Below are 19838 nucleotides of genomic sequence, written 5' to 3'. Positions count from 1 at the left end.
TCCAGTAGAGCTGTTAAAGATAGCTACTGAGTACCAGCTTTGTATCAGTACCAAATATAAGGTAAACACAATACCATCATTGCAAAATGACCAAGGCAGCACCAGCAAGTGCTGTAGTGGGCTATTGCTGCTGGAGGGTTGAGAATTTCTTCTGATAAATATAGTCCCACTCTTTTATATGATATTTTACATTTTATCCTTTCTATACTACCAAAATAATATTAATTACAGTATTTTGTGGTTTAAAAACTAATAACATTTCATTTCTTTGGAATAGATTTGATTGAGTAGAACGGATTTGTTTGGGGCGTGTACATCATGTGACATTACCTTTTTACATTAATGAAAAACATAATCTGCATTTGACTTCTTTAAGATTCATTTTTTTTATTTCCATGTAAGTATAGATTTGGGACTAGAAGTGGTTGCTGTTTTAGTTCAGCAGGGTGTTTTGGGATGGTGTAGATATTTGCATTTTGTGTGTGCAGTGTTTAAACCTTTACTTCTGGTTTTAGTTGTTGATGTTGTATCTTTAGGCTTTTCCCGGTTAGGGGTCGCCACAGCGGAACTCCGGTCCGCTAATGATTGGCAGTAGATTTTTACATGAAGAGTTACCGACCCTGACGCACAACCTTCAATGAAGGTACGCCCATTCACGCATGTCTCCACAGAGAAGATGCTCTAGCTGAGAATCGAACAGGACAACATCTTACTGTGAGGCGACAATGCTACCGCAACACCACCATCGGGTAGTTTTTAGTACATAACATAAATATGCTGAATTTAGATGAATCCTTCAAGATGTGATAACAGACAGATGATGCTGATAAACTTAATAGAATGCATCAAGAATGTAGATGTGTGTCTCTGTGTGTTTGTGTGTGTGTGTGTGTGTGTGTGTGTGTGTGTGTGTGTGTGTGTGTGTGTGTGTGTGTGTGTGTATGTAAGAGTGTATTTGGGCATGTGTGTGTTAAAGTATAGAAACCCACAAAATTAAGCAGACAATTAACTTTTGCCAGTGCCATGGCATAGAGGAATAAAATCCTGATTATGAACCAGGAAATCAAAGTATATTTAGCTGGTAGTTTCTGATAGCACTAGCAGGAATAGATGGGTGTACCTATCCTGGAGGGGAGGAAGCAGACTTGGACACATCTTTAGATTGACCCCCCCGGTGGAGTCTGGGGACATGAAGGATTGCATTGACTCCAAAGATATGACACAATGGCTTTGTCTCTGAGAAGGAAGGACAATGTACCGGTATGCCAATTGCACATCCTTCCATGAGATAGGAATGGGTGTCTGCAAGGGGGTAGAAAACTTGATCCCTGCTCCTAGGTACCTTGGCATCAGTATAATGCTGACACAGCGTGCCATGGTCTCCTTACCTGCCATGAACATGGGAGGAAGTTACTCTGAGGGAGGCTAGTCAGGTCTGGTAAACTAAGTAAATAAAGAGAGGTCTCCTGGAGAAGGCAATCATCAGCTGTAGAAAACCAAACAATGGAAAAAATACAGAAGGCAGTTCAGAGTGCTTCTTGAATGCCATTAATATTTAACCTCACTGGCAATTCTAGAGTAGAAGACTAAGATAAACTATCTACATGCTTTTAACATTTCAAAGTAACCAACCATCATTATGCCTCATCTCAGAAAGAAAGTAATAGATGGAACATGAAAGGTATTATTACCAGACATCATATTCACAGAGGAGATACTGTCTACAGCTGGGAGCCAAGAAAATGCTAAAAGCATCATCAGGTATTAGCACACCATAAACTAAGTATATAAAAGTTAATGCATGCCAAAAGGAAGGAGGAGATGTAATCTGCCTATGACACTGACAAAGAATTTTACTAAGCTGTTAAAATAGGAAGACTTCCTTGTGGAGTTTCCATATGAGTAATGTATACACTTGAAGCTGTAGGTGGGTTATCACAGAACCAAACCTCTAATGCTTTCTTCACCAAATTGTGTGACATGGTTTGTGAGACATGGGCAACATGGTTGGTGCCTAGTAAAACTTGAGATTAGGAACATACAGGATAGTTTTATTTAAAATATTAGAACTAGTAAAATTATGCTTTAAAATATTTTAAAAGTGCTGAAATGAAAGACATATTTCGTAATGTGAGACAGTGCAAATCTATGTATAGAAAGAAATGTATGGGTAAGAGTTATTAGTTCAGTACATGCCAGTGCATGTTAATAACATTTCAAATATTTCAGACGTTATATTTCTAAAAGGTCAGAATCATACTCATGAGTGCTACCATTGTTCTGTCAGTAAATGAATAATGAATTCTTAGTCTGATGCTGTTATTGTCTAATGAATCTGTCAGATGTTATTCAGTACTTAGATGAAGGAACATGAATTAAGGTAAAGGTGTAATACATAATGAGTTTTTCTCTAGGTGTTGTTCATTCATTAGGGTGGGATAGTGTTGCAACAGTTAGCACTGCTGTCTCTCAGCTGCCTCTCTTAGTTCTGTGGTTTAGTGATGGGATGTTTTACATCCAGCATCTGCATTCCCACCTAGTGCCTGCATAGATTTTTGGCAGGGTCTGTAATTTCTTGCCATATCCCAAAAACATACTGGGTGAAATGATGAGTCTGTAAGTTACCCACATATGCGCATGCAGTGTTAGTGTGTGTGTGTGTTTGGAGAGAGATGATTATATATCCTGTTGTGGAAAAGGTGCCCCATCCAGGACTGGTTATCTGGTATACTCCCACAAGTGCCAGGACAGGCTTACTCTCCCCCACATGTATGAAAAGGACGAGATGGGAAACAGAAGCACAATAATGGATGCTCTTCGCTACAATGATTCCTCACTGGTATCACAGCTGTCATGACTAACTGCAGTAAAATGTGAAAAGGGCTAAACGACTGGTTCAGAAAATCTGAAAAAAAAACAGATGAACTTGAATGATATGTACCTGCCCATGACAACAAAATGTTTGGTACAAAACCATAAATTCCAAAATCTCAAAATATGCTGGTGAGGTCTGAGGACGTAAAGGAAATGATGGCTCATTTCGAACAAAGGTCTTACATTCAGTTTGAGGCCATGTGAGTTGGCATCACTGGTCTTTGTTTTCATACCATCACAGTGCCTCAGAGGCAATGCATTAAAAGAAGTCACCCTGCAAAGCAGAAAAGTAACATCTATTGTATCATATTTTGAACTTCATTGCAGTACCTCAATTACCTTAAATCATTAATATCATTCATTAATTTAGTCTTCTCTAAAGTGGTATGATATGGCTGCCCTGCTAGTTAGATGACATCAAAGACTTTTTGTTAGACTATTTTCTATGTCCTCATGAGATTCCTTAGATTTACTTTGCATCATCCCATGTCACTTGGTCAGGATGCAGCATATTGCAGCTAAATATCTAAATGACTAAAGGTTTATAAAGTTGACAAGTCATTGAAGACAGAAAAAAAGAGTCATGTTTGTGATGCTGGTTGGGGTGGCGCTGTGCCCCCTTTGCAATCCTGAACGTGGGGCACCAGTCTTTAAATGTGCACTACATGCAAGTAGAAAACAGACAAATGATAAGCACACAAGCAACACATTAACTGTATTTTCTGAATCTCATAGAAAAATAACCCAGAAAAGCAGATGTAATAATACAAGCTCCAATGTACTTAGATTTCAAACAGCCAGCAAAAATGATATAACAGGTGCCAGTAGTTTCAGATTCTCACTCCTACTCTTACTCCTATTATTATTGCTACTGCTGTTTACTACTATTACTTCTTACTGTTACTACTACTAATTATTATTATACTTACTACTATTACTACTGTTACTACTAGTAGTACTACTAGTACTGTTACTGTTGCTGCTGCTGCTACCTATTACTTATTTCAGCTAATGACGGTAATTTCTACTGCTGTTTCTAGTAATACTAGAAAAGAATGAGATAAGTTAAAATGAAAGGCAAACAAAGAGTTTGTTAATGCCTTATTTATTTATTTATTTATTTATTTATTATATTTAACATTTGCTTGTCGGGAAAGTCTGCCTGGACACAGGTCCTTTTTCAGCAGAGGCCCGGGGAGAAAAGCTCCATGAGTAACACTAAGTTTTCATGCACACATTAAAATAATCAAAAAAGTATAAAGTAAACAAAATGTAGTATACATAAGAGCATACAAATTTGTTACATCTTGACAACAAAAACCTAGGCTTTGAACATAGCTAGTACTATTTGTAGGTATGACTCATGTCAAGATATAAGGTTAAGAGAGGTTGGTAGGAAAAAAGGATTAAACACCGGGGAGACGTTGGATATGTTTTGGGTATACTGTGATGTATCAGAGCACTCATGAGGGGTTAGTACAGGAACATAGCCAACTATTTTTTAGATAAACTTTAAGTGATGGCTTATAGTGGTTAGTGGATGAGATTGAGAGAATGGAGTTAGGAGGGGAGTTCTATATACGAGATATATAGTTGGAAAATAAAGATTCTCCTGCAGTGTTGTTGACCTTGGAGATGGTGAGTAAGTTCTTGTTGATAGAGCAAAGTGGTCTGCTGGAACTGTAAGGAAGGATGAGATTTTGTAGTGCAGGGGTTCTAGTTGGTTGTGTTACAATTTTGTGAGTTAGAGAGAGTTGGTTGTAAAGAATAATGTTGGGAAGCTCAAACCAGTCTAGTATCCTTAATGTTGTACAATGATGTGTTCTATATGGGCAGTCAGATGCAAACTTAGCAATTGTATTATAACATGCTTCTAGCTTAGATGTCAGTTTTCCTTACATTAGTTAAAATTGGAGAGGCATATAGTAGAGTGAAGAGCAGATGGGTTTGTGCTAATGTAATTTTGGCCATTGTGCTCAGGAACCTTTTGTGCCTATATAGACTTCCAAGTTTCTTATGAACTTTTTTTATAGTTAGTGAAACACACAAGTCAGATTTTAGGGTATTGTCTATTTCCACTCCAAGAAGCTTTGTATGGGTTGATGGGGAGATCACAGTACTGTCGTTGGCTTTTATGTTAAATGTTGGGCATGAGACAGACATCTTGTTAGGTTACAAGAGTAATAATTTAGTTTTGTTTGGGTATAGGATTAGATAGGCATTGGCTAACCATGTTTCAACAGAAGTGAAAGATTCCTGTGTTTGAGAATGAAGAGTTGATAAAGAAGTGGCAGCACAGATAAGTGTTGAATCATCTGTATACTGTATTATAGAACCAAGTAGAGTAGCTCTGTGTAGATTATTAGTAAAGAGGAAGAAAAGGAGGGGGCCCAAGATAGATCCTTTCGGGACACCAATGGATAAAGGAAGGCATGGATATAGGTCACCCTGCCATAGAACATATTGTGGACGGCCAGATAAATAGTTATGAAACCATGCTGTGGCAGATGGTGAGAAGGATAGTTCAGTTATTATATCTATTAGTTTGGAATGGGAGACCATATCAAAAGCTTTTCATAGGTCTAGAAAAATGGCAGATTCAAAGTTGTTGTTATTCCTGTAATGGTTTACGGTATTACTAAAGGATAAGAGAGCTGTAGTGGTACTATGTGATGGGAGAAACCTATGCTGAGAGTTTGCGAGAAGGTTATTTGTTAGTAAGAATTTCATGACCTGGAGATGAATACACATTTCGAGTAGCTTAGAAAGACGTGAAAAAATAGCAATTGTCCAATAGTTTTTCAGTTTTGTGGACGGTCCCCCTTTATGAAGTGGGATGACATGGGAAATTTTCCACAGCTGAGAGACCCTGTTTTCGAGAATGGATCTATTTATAAGTTTTGATACTGGGAAGGCTACAGATTCAGCTGCAATTTTGAGGTATACACTGGGTAAGTTATCTATGGCACGGGTTTTAGTTTCTGTAGTAGTTTTTTTATAGTGGCTGTAGGAACTGGAGAGAAAGAGAACAAGGCTTTGCTAGTTGTAGACTTGGCTGGTTTGGTATCAGGAGTAGGAGTTTGCTGTTTGGAAAGGCCAATTACAGATTCATGTTTGTTAAAAATGGTAGCTATGCTGTTGGAATTGTTGTGGATGTTTGGCGTTGGTGTAGCAGATTTTCCTCGGTGAGGGATCGAGTTTATAGCTGGCCAGAATTTTTGAGGGTTTTTTTGATGTGTTTTTTTAATGTTATGATAGAAATTAATTTTGTCCTGTTTTATTTGTTTTTTTTTTGCCTTATTTCTAAGTTCTTGATACTGTTGTTTAGAAACTACTGTGTTAGTTTTATGCCATAGTTCCCAGGCTTTATCTCTAGTTTTCCGAAGGGCCCTAGGGTCTCTGCTTAGCCAGGGTGCATAGTTTGATTTTACTCTAATGGATCTAACAGGGGCATATGCATTTAATATGTCTAAGAAAGATTTATTAAAGTGGTTCACTGCATCATCTAGGTCAAGGTATTTGAGTGGAATCCAATTGCACCTTTGTAGGCCAGCTAGGAAGTTGTCAAGATTAAAGTTATGTTTTTTTCTGAGTTGTTTAAACATAGTAGGTTTTGGTGGGAATATGTGTTGTCGTATAAGAAATGTGGGTAGGTGGTCGCTCAGACCATCAGGAAGGCAATCTGATTGGAATGAGTGAGAGGAGTTATTTAATAATATCCATTCCAAGGTGGATTGTTTTTTACTAGCTTTATCTATTCAGGTAGGTTCTTGAATAGTTTGTGCAAAACCATCCAAGTTTATGTGATGGATGGGGTGATCTGCATCACATGCAAACAAGTCTAAATTAAAATCACCCAGCATGAATGTCTCCTGACTAAGGGTACTACATTCCCAGTGTGACTGGAGTGAAGTTACAACAGAAAAAGTGCACAGGAAAATGAAGGGAGATAGAAAATAAAGTTGGTGTGATATTCAGCTGTATCACAAGTGTAAGACTCCATTTTATAGAGATGGAAGTGCTCTCTGTGAGAACTGAAACTGAAGAAGCTGCATAACTCTCAACTGTCTATAAATCCTCATAAAGTTCAGATTTTTACCTCAAAGTTTGGTCTCTTCTTCATAATATTTGTGTTTTTTAGTGGTAAATTATTAAAGATTGAAGTAAACCAATAATGACAGATATTTGAGTTTAAGATTTCATAACCTTTGAAAAATGGATACTAATGCAAAACTTGTTACTGTAGCAACTTTCTAAGTTTATAAGAGCAATATTTAGAAATTGTGACTGATGTTGTGCCTTTGTCCCTTTGTTATTTTTAGCTTTGCCTAGAATTCTTCCGCTAAGAGATTTAAAGGTATGAGTAGGTGACATAGTAGAGACACTCCATTAATACAAATAGATGGGAATAGTGGCCATGATGCATGGACTAATCAAAGACAAAGGTTGAGTTGTAGAATATATGGCTGAAGATTTGAAAGGAGAGATGATAATGGACTTTGAGATAGTCCAAATATAATGCAGAGATGCATAGAAACAGTACAAATTAGGAAAGGAAAAGGCAAGGACACAATGATAACTTTTTAACAACAGTGTTACTTCTGTAATTCATTAAAGTTTGTACATTGTCAGCCTCAACAAGCCAGTATAGCAGGTACAACCTCTGCACAATAGTTGAATGATATAAAATACAAATACTTGTACTGTATATATATCTCTACTTTTCTAACATAGAGTTACACACATCATCTGTTTTAAAACAGTTAAATTAATAGTTGTATTTAGTTGTATATCTCTATCTATCTATCTATCTATCTATCTATCTATCTATCTATCTATCAGACCTTTTGTCTGATCACTTACCCATCTAACAACTGAAATAATGAATACATACATACAATAATAAATTAAACCTAATGAAGCTGTTATGGGGAATCTTAATGTTTAGTGAACTGGAATGATGAAAAGTGAGTTAAGGTGTTCAGTATGGAAAGGTTGAAGTAAGAGCAAATGGATGGAAACCGGAACTGAAAATCATAAATCCTATTCTCTGCATGTGGATGAGGTGAAGGATATAGAGATCATGGTTCTACTGCTCAATGTTGACCATATCATTTTGAGGTTTAGAGTGGTGACTGAAGAAGACCTGGGGAAGAACACAGAGAATATGATCTGGGAGTTCTGTGGAAGAAATATACAGGGATATATGGTATTTAGGAGTAGGGATCTGAGAAAGACTCACCATACCAAAGACATGAAAGAGAGATTGAATGCCATAAAGGGTGCAATGCCAATAACTGGTGATGTACAAAAAAGTATAAGTAGGATTGTCAAGTCATAAAAAAAGAGAAGATCAGTTTTGCTTATAGGGAGGTAACGACACTTGTTAAAATTAAAGAAAAGATAAACAGAGAAAGAAAGAACAAGGCTAAGTACAAATGAGAAAGATGTGTGTAGTCCAGAAATAAGACAGGGAAGAATAGTAAATAGCTGATAGGGAACAATAGGAAATATTTTTCATCAACATTAAAGGAGAAATGAATGCCTTCTTCAGGTATGTCATTAAAAAGAAAAAATGCTGAACTGGCAGGGAAATGCAAATGTATAGCTTGCATAAGTAGAAGGCAGAAATTCTAAATGAATGCTTTAGATTTTCTATTCACCAAGATAACAAGTAGGACACGGAGGACACTGGAAACCAACAGTGAGAATATCTACAGATGAGGAAATAATGACAAATGAAGTGACAAGGGCAATACAGGTCTGAAGGAGGCTAAGTCACAGTATCCAATTAGGATCTTTAGAAAAGAATTATTGGGGATTCACATGAACCTTTGAGAGATATTTTCAGCAAGTGCACTTGAGAGGGTTGATTCTTGGGGATGAAGTATAAGGAATGTTGGTACCCACCTACAATGGTGGAATGGAGTACAGAGCAGGGCTGACTTTAGTATGGATAGAAAATTATGTAAACTGTCCTGACATTAAGCCTTATGATTCTGCTGTACAAGAATATACTACACTGCTCATCGAATTCTAAAATGGATTCACAAAATATAGTTGCATTTAGAATTCATTCTTATAAATGGATAATCAGGCAGGTGGACAGAGAGCACCCTGTGAACATGACCTATATATATAGAGGTATCAGTTTCAAATTCTGAGACTCACAGTGCCAAGTCCCAGACTGTGGTAAATGAATAATCAAAAATGCAGATTTACATATGCTAAAATCTGAGACTGTCATTTCTCAGAATATTCCCTTTTCTATGATGTTTTGCAATTTTGGAGTTAGTATGTATAAATAAACAAATTAATAAATACAAATCTATGCTGAAATAAGAAAGGTAGTGTTGTATATTAACTTTTCTGTTGTACCTTTTTGGTCTTCTTTTTTCATCATTTTGGTTCTCAGCATTAACATTTCAATAGGGAGCTCCTATACAGGCTTCATCATTACTTTAATTCAGTCTCACAATGGATATGAGTGTGTGATACATTGTAGAAAGGGCTGGAGGAGTGGTAAAAATAACAGGAACAAGAGAGAGTGAGAGAAAGAGTAACAGATGAGTACTTTCAGATGTAAAGAAGGTCAAAAGTTGCATCCCACAGAAGTCAGTTTGAGGTCCATCTTTAATTAAAAGATTCATCTCTGACATCACACAGGGCATTGAAAACTGGAACAGTCAATGTTCTAATACTGAAAATTTAATTTTATGGTGCTAAACCAGGGTGCTGTTATTTTGATGCTTACTGTGATTCTTACTGTGATGGCTCTGAAGTCTTCTTAAGACAGTCAGTCTTGCTGGCTGGGTTTTGCTAAAATCAAACTCTGGCTATAGTTGCAATCACAGTCTGTTGCATACAGAAATTTGCAGAATATACACTGATGAGAGAATATACTTTGCAGCACCAAACTCAAAGCAGTAACAAATAACTTTTTATAACAAACCACATGGACTAATGTTGCAGCTTCAGGTACTGTTCTACTTTACTTCTTGAACAACATGGATGATGTGAGCGATATAAAATTTACCTCAGAACAAATGTGTCCCTACCAATACCTCTAACATAACTGAATTAATACAGATCTTATATACAGTTCTAGTCACGCACACACATATAGATTTCCTCTTGATATTCTATTTTGATCTTTGTATGAGAACATCTGTTTTTGTGCAAATGCTGACTTCAAACTTTCTTACTTAACAATGTCATATGTTGCAGATTGTTTTCCTGTTGTCCAGCCTTTAAGAAACCAGATTAGCTTTTTTTCTGACAATGTGGAAACATGCATCCTGTTTTTACATGTTTTGCTCTTACTGGCAATGTAATGCATACATAAGAGGTTAGCTTTTACATTTTTGCTGATTCTGTAGGAAAACATGTCCATTAAGCAAGTTCCTTATTTTTCAAGCCACAGTCATTTAGTATGGATGCTGATCACATATTGCTAAACTCTGTTTCTACATTTAAGCAAGCTTTATTTTATACCTTATTTATGTTACATATTTGTAGCAGAATTACTTTCAACCTTAAAACCTTGTTGAGCATAACCTTACAAATACTACCAAGGTTGTGAAATACTATCAAGAAGGAAAGCCTGAAGATTGACTTGAAATAATGGAGCAAAAACAGGCAGCTTCCCTTTATTTCTGTTCAGTCCTTAATGCTTTGGTTAGGAAGTGATTAACAAGGATTAGACTATACATTCAGTGCAGTCTAACTGAAGGTTATTATTATTATGGAAAAATATGAACCTCCCAATACATAGTCAGAGCTGGACAGCAAAATGAACTATTTATTTTCTGGCAGATGGTGCAAAGGATTAAGACTATGAAGCATTAATGAGCTGATTCCTGCAGTCCAGGGTTGGATTCTCTAAGCTTCCATTTGTCCACTGATGACCTAGAGCAACAAAAACTTAAGCAGAAAGTGCTTTGGGGAAATTAAGAAAATTAGGCTAAACTTACAATGCTCTCCTATACCACATGCTAAGGATGAACCTATGTGCACCAGTTACCAGGTATATAATTAGGAGGATAGAATTTAGAGCTATAGAGATGGGAATGTCCTTTTGTTAAGCACTGACAAGGAAACAGTTAGAGCTTGTGGCTCTGAAGCCTTTATAAGGAGAAAAAGCCACATAGCTGAAAACAGTGCAGATCAGGGCAATTAAGAAGTAAGGGAAGCAGATAGAATGCCCTATGAGAAAATCCCAACGAAGATAGACCTATTTGCACTGAAGACAGGAGATATTAGGAGATAAGATATGGATGCACAAGGCACTTAAGAAAAAATGACAAGAGTTAACAATGGAAATGGTGATAGGATGGGAATGTGGGGAAATATGCAGCAGATCAAAGGGACATAATTTAACCTAGATTTAACAAATATTTTCTTAAGAAGGTATGGTGGTAAATAGGTAGAATTAATTCTCAGAATGGGTGGTAGAGGACATGGACAGTCAATGCCTATAAAAAAACAAGAATTTCAAGAAGGAGAAGATAAAATAGTGCAAAACAGGTGCCTTACGCTAGCTTTAGAACTCTGACAGACTAGATAAACTCAGTACACCCTTACACTGACTTATGTCACATTACTTTGCATTATGTTTTGCAGTCCACAAAAAACACATTGTCTCCATTGATTTACATTGATGATACTGTGATGAAAGTACCATGCCTATTACATTTATACCATATAAAGAAGCACCACTCTGACATATGGGATGCTACAATGTAATTTACAGTATAATAACAAATTGCTTATAATGGTACATGAACCTACTACGGTAGACAGTATATAGGTGTGATGAAGTACATGTATTATTTTCAGTTCCTGCATATGTAGGTATATTGATAGTAAAATTAGATCAGATTAGATCTTGAATTCCAAACTTTCACCTCAAGAACAAAAGAACTGGCAAGATCATTTTCCCTAATGGAGTAGATAGAGAACAAGCTTCCTTGTTGCATCATTTATAGCTTCATGCAGTTGTGTTATTAAAAATAACATAGTACTTAACAAATAGCTAGAACATACCTTCCCATCTTCCTACCTAAAATATCATATTCAATGATATCAGAGAAATATTGTTCAAGTAGAAATTTAAAAGGGGATAAAGCTGAAATACCAAACTTTAGTTGCACTTTACTGTTTTCCAAGAATGCTGTATGATTTCTTAACTATTCTGCCAAAGAACTGTGTGACCTCATACAACCTGGAAAATAACTGTACTTTCTCACTATTTATATTTCATGCCTGAAGATTAGAAAATATACTATATATCTGAATCACTGGTTACCTAGTGTAATCTCAGCCATAATCTTCTTTGAAGAAACCAGTATGACTGCAAGTGAGGTTTTAAAAGAACGCAGTCAACAGGAAATTTATTGATTATCTTTCAGATAAAAAAACAGACTGCTTAATGTTCAGGATCTCTATTCCTAGGTCACTTAATAACCACAGACATAGCATTGTATGATTGGACCACCTGCTAGATTAGTTTAAGTCATTAGGCAAAACTAGCCATTCATTGCCTAGATATATGCTGGCAAGAGCTTTCAGCAATCACATAATTGTATAAATATTTAGGATATGTTAAAATAACCAATTCAGAATGCTGGATAAGATGCTATTATTAATGAATGTATTTAGTGGAAACTCAAACACTGACACCAAGAGATTACTGCAGCTTCTAAGATGAAAACATGTACTTATCAAAACTGCTATTATGATTTTAAAGACGTTTGGATAGGGAGCATGTCGGGAAAAGCTAATGTGCTATGGAAAACTATACACCAAAAGTAATTGTAAACAGGTATATTAGTGCATGCATAAGGTAATCAGCTTTAACTAACAGAATAACAAAATGTATCAAATGGTGTGGGACACTTTTAAAGTAAAGGGCTATTTTACATCCCCACTCAGGGCCACTAATCAAGAATCCTGAATCCCACCACTGCCATCAATAAATATGTTATGTCCTCACTCTGGACAAGAAATAAAAGAGCCTGAATCCTCACCACTGGCACTGGAGAGGGACATTCACTTGGGAAAAAATGGATGCACCCAATATTTCCAGATGCAGCTCTCTGCATTGAGCACAATTTTCATTTAGAGCACACAGGGAACACACTCAGTCCAGGGTCTGGATTTCTCTATCTGTCCCTATCCAGGACACCAATGAAACTCCCCACTGGCACAGCTGTAGAGTTGCATCTTCAGCTGACTGTCCAAGCCAAGTCCTATGTCACCCTCTCTGTGAAACCAGTGCTTCATGTCCTTGCTCCAAGCAGCTGACACACACACACACACATACATACACACACACACACACACACACACACACACACACACACACACACACACACACACACACACACACACACACATCTAGGAAAGGCTGGCACAGATTTACTAGTTATGCCCACTTCTGCCCAGTCTATCAGGTAGTTACATCACCACTAGACACTCCAAGGCCAGTTACTCTAAGGCTCCTGCTAGAGTACCCAGTTATACTTAGTGAAATTAATATTACTACAAATGGTAGTTACTGTTACCAAATATATATATATATATATATATATATATATATATATATATATATATATATATATATTCTCAGATATTAAACTATTTTCTAAAAGACCAGCCACAATGAAAAAGTTTAAATATATTTAATAATAAATAAGAAAAGAACACAAACATACTAAATATTTATTTACAGTAAAGACCAGAGTTTCAAGCTCAGGGAGTATTAAAATAACACAGATCAATAAATTCACACAGATACAGAAAACAGTACTTAACTAATCTCACTATATTTTCCTGAATGATCTAAAGAACTATTGTTCCCTGGTTCACTTACTAGAACAAGACAAGATGAAGTAGGTAAAGTGTCCTTCTTTGTCAGGTTCCAACAACAAACTGGCATGAAACTTCAGTCTCACCTAGTATTAAAATATCATTTTTAGTGCTGGATTACAGAATCACATCACAAACATCTGGTCATCTGACTTCTGGTTCCCATGCTACCACCCCCCTGCTAGAAGCTGTCAGGATTTAGCACATATGAGTCGATACTACACACACAGAGCCTTGCTAAGATCTGCTGCAGCTCCTGGAAATCATAAAACAATTTCAAATCTCCAACCTTCCAGACTAGCAATTAGTTCACCCCAATGACAATGCAGAAAGCTTCCTAGTACAGACTTTTTGTCTCTGCCTGCATTGAGAACTGTAAGATACAATCTTTATAGCCTAAGCAAGGTAATTTAATTTCAAACTATTTTCAAAATTAGGTGGATTGGGATTAACCTCTTCTCTTTCAGTATTCTCTGTTAAGACATATACATTTAAACAGTTACAGTAATATATTTGTATTTCTTTTTCTGTCTAGCAGGGCACACTGTTGGTACATTTCTAACACAAGCAAATTTACAAATACATTTTTCAGCATATGCTTCTGTACAAATCAGTTTGATATACAAATAACATATAATTCTTTACAAAATTTTAGCTAGCTGTGCTGGCATATTTTACACATCCATTGCCCTACTTCTCCTGGCATAGCAGGCATTACCTCACATCATCACAGGCTAATAAACAGAAGTAGAATTATTTTTGTTTGCTAATTGTTAATCAGATGGTACAAACAAGTTCCAGAGTGCATAGTATATTTATATCAAAATTTAACACTAAAGGTGGAAGACAAATAACCATGATAAAAGAACATAAGCCAGGTGTTTACCAACTGATGGATATTTCTCCGAGTTTCAGAATTTCTATATGAGTTTTTAGTAAAATACCTGATCACCTGCAATGTTAATTTTATAATGTTTCAGCAGCAAGTTATTAGTCACTGCCATCTGAAGATACAGTAGAACTGTATAACAGTGAAATACATTCATTAGTAGACTAAAGCTTGGCCCTATCTAAGCTATGCTACAAAAATTTCAAATACTAACAAATTTAGTGAAGTAACATTTGCACTTCTGTGTCAAAGAACCTATGTACAGTAATCTTTCTGAGATATCTAAAAGTTGTCTGTGATATACTAAGCATATGAGAAAATTGCTCTGTTATTTAAAAATCCACAAACATTTGGATCCAGTGATCTGCTCTGCTTGACCAGTATGTGGACTACTTATCAATTCTTAATATAATGTGATTCAAAACAGGAATATATTGGTGCAAAATATCTCTGATCCTCAAATGCTTTTTAGAGTGTTCATTGCTAGGGTCATGCAACTTAATGTAACACAGTGTTTTATAAATCTGAGAAGTTGAAAGCTATTGTACCATATAGCTAGGCTGATGAAATTCTTAGGCAGTATGCCTCCAATCAAGTGAACCTCATTGGCCAGTATTTTCAAGCATGTATTGATGGTTTGAGAATACCTGATCACTGAAAACTTAGTTAAAGAAACCCCAGCCACCATTCTTATTCATGTTGGTCAAAAAAGGGTTACTTAACTTCCTCCATTTCCAGTTCCACCATATATGGACAGCTAACTTTTTTATTTTCCTCAGCTGGATGTAGAAGGCAGTAATACATTTATGTCAGACAACACAAAGTAAGCTGTGGTAGAAAATTATTTTAAGTTTGCTTAATCTATCAAAGAAAAAGAGAAAGAAAGATCTGTATACTAATACAATGAATTGTTTCATGAATAATTCCTATCAAAATTATTAGAAGAAAGGAATGTAATTTGATACCCAAATATTTAGGGGTGATCTATGCAACACAGAGATTATTGAAGGAGGACTATCTTGAATGGTTTGGGGAAGAATATTTGTATGTGACATCTTTGTTAAATATTGACATGAATTTCTGAGATATTATAAATGTCAGTTTAGACACATACAGCTACTGGAATAACAACCAATGGTCTTCTGACAGGATAATGAAGTTATTTGCAGGCACTGAATGTTTACCTTCCTTACAGGTTCATCCACCTAGAGAGACAGAGAGAGAGACAGACAGAGAGAGGGAGAGAGAGAGGTTTGAGAAATGCAATTTGTTGAGCAAGCTGCTGAGTGACAAACAGGAGCAAGTTTGGGGGTTAACAGGTCAGGCACATTTCATAACAAGAAATGGATGGAAGATGTTTGTGTTTGACTGGAACCTTAAGGCTGTTGCAGAGAGTGTTGAGGGCCTGGGTGCCTGATTAAGAAAGGCAATGTCCATAGTGGTACCCAGAAGTAAACCCACAGAATGGAATAAAAAGCCTTTTTTGAGGTCTACTGAGATAGCTAGACAGAACTTGGAATATGCTGGACTGCTCAAATTAAGTTGATGAGGATCCTTGTGTAATCACTACTTGAATGTCATTTCCTAAACCTTGCTTGAAGTCTACTGTCAGATGGGGAAGGGGAACTTAATTCCTGATTGGCCAGATCATAGCTTATAACTTTAGCTTGATGTTGATTAATGAAATGGGACAATATATCCTTACAACCATAATCTTTGACAACTTTGGCAAGCACTGTAACAAGCTAGGATTTGAATAGTTTAGAAGTAATAATGGGTATCTGTAATAATTTATGAAGTTCAATGTAAATTCCAGTTGAGCTTGGAAATGTATCTGATAGTGCTTGCTTAAGGATCATGGATACTTCTGAGACAACTATAGAGGCAATGAGGCAACCCATCACTGAAGCATGACAAAGAGGCATGTCAGTTGTCCAGAAAGGTTTGTAGTCTAATGCTCTGAGCTGCTAACAAGCTGCTTACTCTAGTCAAGGTAGAAGATTTTGCTTCTCCAACCTCTATTTGCCTTCCATTTATTTGCCTCTGATCATGTCACTTTAACAGACAGTGCTCACAGATTGCCATTTAAAAGGGAAACTAGTGTCCAGTGAACTTTCTGGCTAAGAAATTCCAAAAATATATATTATTTGGTTCTTCTTCTGCAGAGGTAGAAAGCTTGATGTTAAACTGTCTCTGCAGAAGGTTTAGGAATGTAAACTAATTGGGTTAACATTGCGCTGGTTTAGCCTGTACGCTAAGAATTTTCCTGGATTATTATTTAAATCCGACATTTGCAATAAGACTAATTGCAGATAAAGTGTGGTATGAGCTTTTAAAAGTGTGTGGCACTTCTGCTTGAAGACTTCAGTAGTCTTTAGAGCAAAATTTGTTTCTAAATGGAGTATACGTGTAATGCCTTCATGACTTTTCCAGTTTATTCATATACAGCAAGGCTTTAACTGCATTGCAACATGACTAGAGTTCAACCTTAAAAGGTGAAAGCTTCTCTCCATCCTGGGGATTTAACATAACATATCTCTTGTGAGGTATGCATCCTGGAGTTTTCATAGAATATATGACTTGACTGCTCTAACCAAGTATTGCCTGGAATCAGGATCTCACAAGATCAGTGTACCTAACCACCAGGGGTTGGGGAAATCCATTTGTAGAACAATACGGTCATGGCTAGCCTGTTATCTTACTTATTTATATTTATTTAGTTATTGCATTAGTTTACTGAGATGCTCATACAGAACAGGAAACCGGACCATTTTCAGCAGAAGTCTGGGAAGAAATGCTCCATAGATACATAAATAATAACACCTGTTTGCAAATTAAGCACGTATGAATTGCCTTGACTATCGTAGTGAGAATATAGAGTAGATAATACCTACAGTACTTTTACATTAGATGTAAATAAATTTGAAAAATGTTGTGAAAATACAGAAGAGATAACATATATTAAATTAATTTGATTATATTCTGAAAGATATAGCATAGATAAGACCTGAGATATGGACTTAGTAGCTAAATATGTGTTGCAGGATTACATTGACATTGTGAACATAAGGCCTTATATCCATTTCAGGATTGCATTAATGACTATTGGCATTTGCAGCAACCATTAGTGATACATTAGACAGATATAATTAGATATTGGTAAAGGAAGATTACTGCACCTTGTATGGCAGCGGCCTCTCCGGCTACCGCTATGCACTTTTTGTTTTTTTGTTGTACCTTGTGATTCTTTTTATATGGTGAGTCCATTTTTGTTGCTGAGTGAGCAAATGTTGCATCAGCAATGTTCTTGGTGTCCTAAATGGAATTATTGTCTGTTATGGGCCTGTTTTTGGTAACATAACATAGGAGCGGTGGAAGTTGGGCCTGCAATGGTGATCCGAGCTGATGTGGAGTGCAGGAAATGGAATTCCAATGGGCTTATGTTAATGGATTGACCTTGAGATGGGATGGATGGTGTTGGAGTGATGGAAACAGTGATGGAGATGGACTGGATGGTGGGTTGTGAGGGTCGGTGGTGTCGGAAGGAAGGACTTGATGGTTGCTGGTGATGGTGTGGCCATTTGGGCATGTAGGTACAGGTGGTTGAGAAAACTGTGTTTGGAAAGAAGGTCAGAAGGAAGGACTTTGCAATGGATGTTGCTAGGGATGGCGTTTGCAGGTAGAGGTAGTTGAAAAGTCTGTGGTGATGAGAGGATGGTCAGATGAATGGACTGATTATAAATGCTGCTGGTGATGTATGGAGACCGCAGCGGGGTGATGGAAGTAGTTCATATATCGTGCTTGTTTTAAAGCTTCTGGTCTTCTGTTGGCTATTTGACTGTTGTTTTTTAGGTGTATATTGCTGTTTCTTGTTATACTGTGTTCTGTAGTTATCATTTTGTGCATGAGCTTGGAGGAATGAAATTCATTCAGCTGTAACTCAGGTATGGTTGAGTGACAATAAAGTTACTTTGACTTTTGACTTTGCTATATGCAAATGAGCCTTGGCAGCTGGACGTGAAGCATTATCTCAGTCTCAGATTTGTACAGATAGTCTTCAAACAAGCCTTTATATAAATAGAGTAGAAGGATTGGGGGGCTGAAGAAAGGAAAAAGAGAAGAGAAGACAGAAAAAGAGAAGAGTAAGTGTTAGCTAATGATATTATAGGGATACATTAAGGTACATAAAGAAAGGAGAAATCTGATGCTGGTGTAGAAGTGGTCAGAGAAGAGAGAGAGAGAGGTGGTATTAGCTGGTGAGTGAAACAGTTATATCTATGAGTTGGATAGCCAGGAGAGTTACATGAGCAGAGACACGATTTCATTAGATATTGCTTTAGTTGCAGTTTAAAAGACTTTGTGTATTCTAGTAATCTAAGAATGAAAGGAATATGAATCCAGATTTGAGAAATTCAGGAGTACAAATAGTCACCTGAGGTATTTTTTGATTTTTTGACAATTTGTAGCATTTTATCTGCAGAGAGTAGTGGTCTGTCCAGTATGTAGAGCTGGAAAAGTATATTTTGGCTTGGGAATTCGCCTAGTATAGATGAGATTATGGGCAGTGGTTAGTTTTGAATAAGTTATAGAGTGTCTTACTTCCAGCCATTGAAGTTACTAAAGTCAAGGCAGTGGTGGGACCTATCCTGATATTTAGAAATTTGCTTACTTTATTATAACACTGGGATAATAGTGAGAACTAGGAGGACTGAAGACTGGGTAGTATGGCAGTGGTATGTAGGAGTGTTGGGATGAAGGAACATAAAGCCATATTCTTCCTTGCATTGTCATGGTTTGACCTTATAAAAGGCATCTAGTGTTTGGTCAATTTTCGTTATAGCCTGTTGCATGTGGTGCTCAGGTTCTTATTGATAATGACCCCCAGAAGTCTTAATGCAGCAGAAAAAAACAGATAGATTAAAGAACAAACAGGTAGCAGATAGATCGCAGAGAACAGGGATAATTAATCAGTTCATACTGCACCAGGGCATGTATAACAGAAAAAAGTGGCAAGTCATAGCTTATGAATTCCTTCCAAAAGAAAACTTATATACACATACACTTCATAAAGGTTGCACAGGCATATCATGGCATACCAGAGCTTCAAGTACATCTACTAATGTCTAAATCAATATTATAGGCAAAACTTCCTTAAAACAAATACCTTCATTAGCATTTGCTCCTATTATAACTTCTTAATAACCTT

The sequence above is a fragment of the Protopterus annectens genome, chromosome 2.part0 (genome assembly GCF_019279795.1).
Source record: "Protopterus annectens isolate FY-2018-M chromosome 2.part0, PAN1.0, whole genome shotgun sequence".
NCBI lineage: Eukaryota > Metazoa > Chordata > Ceratodontiformes > Protopteridae > Protopterus > Protopterus annectens.
The sequence above is the reverse complement of the archived record's forward strand: the minus strand, read 5'-3'. Positions refer to the sequence as shown.